This window comes from Lepidochelys olivacea (genome assembly GCF_965140295.1).
Source record: "Lepidochelys olivacea isolate rLepOli2 genome assembly, chromosome: 26".
Classification (NCBI taxonomy): domain Eukaryota; kingdom Metazoa; phylum Chordata; order Testudines; family Cheloniidae; genus Lepidochelys; species Lepidochelys olivacea.
The window spans coordinates 17638230-17645479 of NC_140436.1; positions in this window are offsets into that span (position 1 = coordinate 17638230).

A 7250-nucleotide genomic window follows, 5' to 3' on the forward strand; every position below is an offset into this window, starting at 1 on the left:
CTGTTTACAGCTCTGTTTGCTAGCGCCTGTGCCGCTGCCTGACTGGCTGCTCCCTTTATAGGACCCCGAGTCAGTGAAGCCCCGCCCCCTAATCAGGGCTCAGCTTCTCTCCCAGCACAAAGCCCCTCCAAGCCTCTACACATACAGATACTACCAATACAAAAACACACACACACAAAACCTTCTCCTCCAACAGAACTCCCACTCAAACTCCCCTGTTCACAGCTCTTTTTGCTAGCTCCTGTGCCGCTGCCTGACTGGCTGCTACCTTTATAGGACCCCTAGTCAGTGAAGCCCCGCCCCCTAATCAGGGCTCAGCTTCTCTCCCAGCACAAAGCCTCTACACATACAGATACTACCAATACAAAACCAAACACACACAAATACCTTCTCCTCCAACAGAACGCCCACTCAAACTCCCCTGTTTACAGCTCTGTTTGCTAGCGCCTGTGCCACTGCAGCTGTCTGTGCCGCTGCCTGACTGGCTGCTCCCTTTATAGGACCCCTAGTCAGTGAAGCCCCGCCCCCTAATCAGGGCCCAGCTTCTCTCCCAGCACAAAGCCCCTACACATACAGGTACTACCAATACAAAAACACACACAAATACCTTCTCCTCCAACAGAACTCCCACTCAAACTCCCCTGTTTACAGCTCTGTTTGCTAGCTCCTGTGCCGCTGCAGCTGTCTGTGCTGCTGCCTGACTGGCTTCTACCTTTATAGGACCCCTAGTCAGTGAAGCCCCGCCCCCTAATCAGGGCCCAGCTTCTCTCCCAGCACAAAGCCCGTACACATACAGATACTACCAATACAAAACCGAACACACACAAATACCTTCTCCTCCAACACAACTCCCACTCAAACTGCCCTGTTTACAGGTCTGTTTGCTAGCTCCTGTGCCGCTGCAGCTGTCTGTGCCGCTGCCTGACTGGCTGCTACCTTTATAGGACCCCTAGTCAGGAAAGCCCCGCCCCCTAATCAGGGCTCAGCTTCTCTCCCAGCACAAAGCCCCTCCAAGCCTCTACACATACAGATACTACCAATACAAAACCAAACACACAGAAATACTTTCTCCTCCAACAGAACTCCCACTCAAACTCCCCTGCTTACAGCTCTGTTTGCTAGCTCCTGTGCCGCTGTCTGACTGGCTGCTACCTTTATAGGACCCCTAGTCAGTGAAGCCCCGCCCCCTAATCAGGGCTCAGCTTCTCTCCAAGAACAAAGCCCCGCCAAACCCCTACACATACAGATACTACCAATACAAAACCAAACACACACAAATACCTTCTCCTCCAACAGAACGCCCACTCAAACTCCCCTGTTTACAGCTCTGTTTGCTAGCTCCTGTGGCGCTGCAGCTGTCTGTGCCGCTGCCTGACTGGCTGCTACCTTTATAGGACCCCTAGTCAGTGAAGCCCCGCCCCCTAATCAGGGCCCAGCTTCTCTCCCAGCACAAAGCCCCTACACATACAGGTACTACCAATACAAAAACACACACAAATACCTTCTCCTCCAACAGAACTCCCACTCAAACTCCCCTGTTTACAGCTCTGTTTGCTAGCTCCTTTGCCGCTGCCAGACTGGCTGCTACCTTTATAGGACCCCTAGTCAGTGAAGCCCCGCCCCCTGGTCGGGGCTCAGCTTCTCTCCCAGCACAAAGCCCCTACACATACAGATACTACCAATACAAAACCAAACACACACAAATACCTTCTCCTCCAACAGAACTCCCACTCAAACTGCCCTGTTTACAGCTCTGTTTGCTAGCTCCTGTGCCGTTGCCTGACTGGCTGGTACCTTTATAGTACCCCTAGTCAGTGAAGCCCCGCCCCCTAATCAGGGCTCAGCTTCTCTCGCAGCACCTAGCCCCTCCAAGCCTCTACACATACAGATACTACTAATACAAAAACACACACAAATACCTTCTCCTCCAACAGAACTCCCACTCAAACTCCCCTGTTCACAGCTCAGTTTGCTAGCTCCTTTGCCGCTGCCTGTCTGGCTGCTACCTTTATAGGACCCCTAGTCAGTGAAGCCCCGCCCCCTAATCAGGGCTCAGCTTCTCTTCCAGCACAAAGCCCCTCCAAGCCTCTACACATACAGATACTACCAATACAAAAACACACACAAATACCTTCTCCTCCAACAGAACTCCCACTCAAACTCCCCTGTTCACAGCTCTGTTTGCTAGCTCCTGTGCCGCTGCCTGACTGGCTGCTACCTTTATAGGACCCCTAGTCAGTGAAGCCCCGCCCCCTAATCAGGGCTCAGCTTCTCTCCCAGCACAAAGCCCCTCCAAGCCTCTACACATACAGATACTACCAATACAAAACCAAACACACACAAATACCTTCTCCTCCAACAGAACTCCCACTCAAACTCCCCTGTTTACAGCTCTGTTTGCTAGCTCCTGAGCCGCTGTCTTACTGGCTGGTACCTTTATAGGACCCCTAGTCAGTGAAGCCCTGTCCCCTAATCAGGGCTCAGCTTCTCTCCCAGCACAAAGCCCCTCCAAGCCTCTACACATACAGATACTACCAATACAAAACCAAACACACACAAATACCTTCTCCTCCAACAGAACGCCCACTCAAACTCCCCTGTTTACAGCTCTGTTTGCTAGCGCCTGTGCCGCTGCCTGACTGGCTGCTCCCTTTATAGGACCCCGAGTCAGTGAAGCCCCGCCCACTAATCAGGGCTCAGCTTCTCTCCCAGCACAAAGCCCCTCCAAGCCTCTACACATACAGATACTACCAATACAAAACCAAACACACACAAATACCTTCTCCTCCAACAGAACTCCCACTCAAACTCCCCTGCTTACAGCTCTGTTTGCTAGCTCCTCTGCCGCTGTCTGACTGGCTGCTACCTTTATAGGACCCCTAGTCAGTGAAGCCCCGCCCCCTAATCAGGACTCAGCTTCTCTCCAAGAACAAAGCCCCGCCAAACCCCTACACATACAGATACTACCAATACAAAACCAAACACACACAAATACCTTCTCCTCCAACAGAACGCCCACTCAAACTCCCCTGTTTACAGCCCTGTTTGCTAGCGCCTGTGCCACTGCAGCTGTCTGTGCCGCTGCCTGACTGGCTGCTCCCTTTATAGGACCCCTAGTCAGTGAAGCCCCGCCCCCTAATCAGGGCCCAGCTTCTCTCCCAGCACAAAGCCCCTACACATACAGGTACTACCAATACAAAAACACACACAAATACCTTCTCCTCCAACAGAACGCCCACTCAAACTCCCCTGTTTACAGCCCTGTTTGCTAGCGCCTGTGCCACTGCAGCTGTCTGTGCCGCTGCCTGACTGGCTTCTACCTTTATAGGACCCCTAGTCAGTGAAGCCCCGCCCCCTAATCAGGGCTCAGCTTCTCTCCCAGCACAAAGCCCCTCCAAGCCTCTGCACATACAGATACTACCAATACAAAACCAAACACACACAAATACCTTCTCCTCCAACAGAACTCCCACTCAAACTCCCCTGTTTACAGCTCTGTTTGCTAGCTCCTGTGCCGCTGCCTGACTGGCTGCTACCTTTATAGGACCCCTAGTCAGTGAAGCCCCGCCCCCTAATCAGGGCTCAGCTTCTCTCCCAGCACAAAGCCCCTACACATACAGATACTACCAATACAAAACCAAACACACACAAATACCTTCTCCTCCAACAGAACTCCCACTCCAACTCCCCTGTTTACAGCTCTGTTTGCTAGCTCCTGTGCCGCTGCCTGAGTGTCTGCTACCTTTATAGGACCCCTAGTCAGTGAAGCCCAGCCCCCTAATCAGGGCTCAGCTTCTCTCCCAGCACAAAGCCACTCCAAGCCTCTACACATACAGATACTACCAAAGCAAAACCAAACACACACAAATACCTTCTCCTCCAACAGAACTCCCACTCAAACTTCCCTGTTTACAGCTCTGTTTGCTAGCTCCTGTGCCGCTGCAGCTGTCTGTGCCGCTGCCTGACTGGCTGCTACCTTTATAGGACCCCTAGTCAGTGAAGCCCCGCCCCCAAATCAGGGCTCAGCTTCTCTCCCAGCACAAAGCCCCTACACATACAGATACTACAATACAAAACCAAACACACACAAATACCTTCTCCTCCAACAGAACTCCCACTCAAACTCCCCTGTTTACAGCTCTGTTTGCTAGCTCCTGTGCCGCTGCAGCTGTCTGTGCCGCTGTCTGACTGGCTGCTACCTTTATAGGACCCCTAGTCAGTGAAGCCCCGCCCCCTAATCAGGGCTCAGCTTCTCTCGCAGCACCTAGCCCCTCCAAGCCTCTACACATACAGATACTACCAAAACAAAAACACACACAAATACCTTCTCGTCCAACAGAACTCCTACTCAAACTCCCCTGTTCACAGCTCTGTTTGCTAGCTCCTGAGCCGCTGTCTGACTGGCTGCTACCTTTATAGGACCCCTAGTCAGGGAAGCCCCGCCCCCTAATCAGGGCTCAGCTTCTCTCCCAGCACAAAGCCCCTACACATACAGATACTACCAATACAAAACCAAACACACACCAATACCTTCTCCTCCAACAGAACTCCCACTCAAACTCCCCTGTTTACAGCTCTGTTTGCTAGCTCCTTTGCCGCTGCCTGACTGGCTGCTACCTTTATAGGACCCCTAGTCAGGGAAGCCCCGCCCCCTAATCAGGGCTCAGCTTTTCTCCCAGCACAAAGCCCCTGCACATACAGATACTGACAATACAAATCCAAACACACACAAATACCTTCTCCTCCAACAGAACTCCCACTCAAATTCCCCTGTTTACAGCTCTGTTTGATAGCTCCTGTGCCACTGCAGCTGTCTGTTCCGCTGCCTGACTGGCTGCTACCTTAATGGAACCCTAGTCAGTGAAGCCCCGCCCCCTAATCAGGGCTCAGCTTCTCTCCAAGCACAAAGCCCCTTCAAACCAATACACATACAGATACTACCAATACAAAACCAAACACACACAAATACCATCTCCTCCAACAGAACTCCCACTCAAACTCCCCTGTTTACAGCTCTGTTTGCTAGCTCCTGTGCCGCTGCAGCTGTCTGTGCTGCTGCCTGACTGGCTGCTACCTTTATAGGACCCCTAGTCAGTGAAGCCCCGCCCCCTAATCAGGGCTCAGCTTCTCTCCCAGCACAAAGCCCCTACACATACAGATACTACCAATACAAAACCAAACACACACAAATACCTTCTCCTCCAACAGAACTCCCACTCCAACTCCCCTGTTTACAGCTCTGTTTGCTAGCTCCTGTGCCGCTGCCTGACTGTCTGCTACCTTTATAGGACCCCTAGTCAGTGAAGCCCCGCCCCCTAATCAGGGCTCAGCTTCTCTCCCAGCACAAAGCCCCTCCAAGCCTCTACACATACAGATACTACCAAAGCAAAACCAAACACACACAAATACCTTCTCCTCCAACAGAACTCCCACTCAAACTTCCCTGTTTACAGTTCTGTTTGCTAGCTCCTGTGCCCCTGCAGCTGTCTGTGCCGCTGCCTGAATGGCTGCTACCTTTATAGGACCCCTAGTCAGTGAAGCCCCGCCCCCAAATCAGGGCTCAGCTTCTCTCCCAGCACAAAGCCCCTACACATACAGATACTACAATACAAAACCAAACACACACAAATACCTTCTCCTCCAACAGAACTCCCACTCAAACTCCCCTGTTTACAGCTCTGTTTGCTAGCTCCTGTGCCGCTGCAGCTGTCTGTGCCGCTGCCTGACTGGCTGCTACCTTTATAGGACCCCTAGTCAGTGAAGCCCCGCCCCCTAATCAGGGCTCAGCTTCTCTCCCAGCACAAAGCCCCTTCAAACCTCTACACATACAGATACTACCAATACAAAAACACACACAAATACATTCTCCTCCAACAGAACTCCCACTCAAACTCCCCCGTTTACAGCTATGTTTGCTAGCTCCTGTGCCGCTGCAGCTGTCTGTGCCGCTGCCTGACTGGCTGCTCCCTTTATAGGACTCCTAGTCAGTGAAGCCCCGCCCCCTAATCAGGGCTCAGCAACTCTCCCAGCACAAAGCCCCTCCAAGCCTCTACACATACAGATACTACCAATACAAAACCAAACACACACAAATACCTGCTCCTCCAACAGAACTCCCACTCAAACTCCCCTGTTTACAGCTCTGTTTGCTAGCTCCTGTGCCGCTGCAGCTGTCTGTGCCGCTGTCTGACTGGCTGCTACCTTTATAGGACCCCTAGTCAGTGAAGCCCCGCCCCCTAATCAGGGCTCAGCTTCTCTCGCAGCACCTAGCCCCTCCAAGCCTCTACACATACAGATACTACCAAAACAAAAACACACACAAATACCTTCTCGTCCAACAGAACTCCTACTCAAACTCCCCTGTTCACAGCTCTGTTTGCTAGCTCCTGAGCCGCTGTCTGACTGGCTGCTACCTTTATAGGACCCCTAGTCAGTGAAGCCCCGCCCCCTAATCAGGGCTCAGCTTCTCTCGCAGCACCTAGCCCCTCCAAGCCTCTACACATACAGATACTACCAAAACAAAAACACACACAAATACCTTCTCGTCCAAGAGAACTCCTACTCAAACTCCCCTGTTCACAGCTCTGTTTGCTAGCTCCTGAGCCGCTGTCTGACTGGCTGCTACCTTTATAGGACCCCTAGTCAGGGAAGCCCCGCCCCCTAATCAGGGCTCAGCTTCTCTCCCAGCACAAAGCCCCTACACATACAGATACTACCAATACAAAACCAAACACACACAAATACCTTCTCCTCCAACAGAACTCCCACTCAAACTCCCCTGTTTACAGCTCTGTTTGCTAGCTCCTGTGCCACTGCAGCTGTCTGTGCCGCTGCCTGATTGGCTGCTACCTTTGTAGGACCCCTAGTCAGTGAAGCCCCGCCCCCTAATCAGGGCTCAGCTGCTCTCCCATCACAAAGCCCCTCCAAGCCTCTACACATACAGATAATACCAATACAAAAACACACACAAATACCTTCTCCTCCAACAGAACTCCCACTCAAACTCCCCTGTTTACAGCTCTGTTTGCTAGCTCCTGTGCCGCTGCCTGACTGGCTGCTACCTTTATAGGACCCCTAGTCAGTGAAGCCCCGCCCCCTAATCAGGGCTCAGCTTCTCTCCCAGCACAAAGCCCCTTCAAACCTCTACACATACAGATACTACCAAAGCAAAACCAAACACACAAATACCTTCTCCTCCAACAGAACTCCCACTCAAACTCCCCCGTTTACAGCTCTGTTTGCTAGCTCCT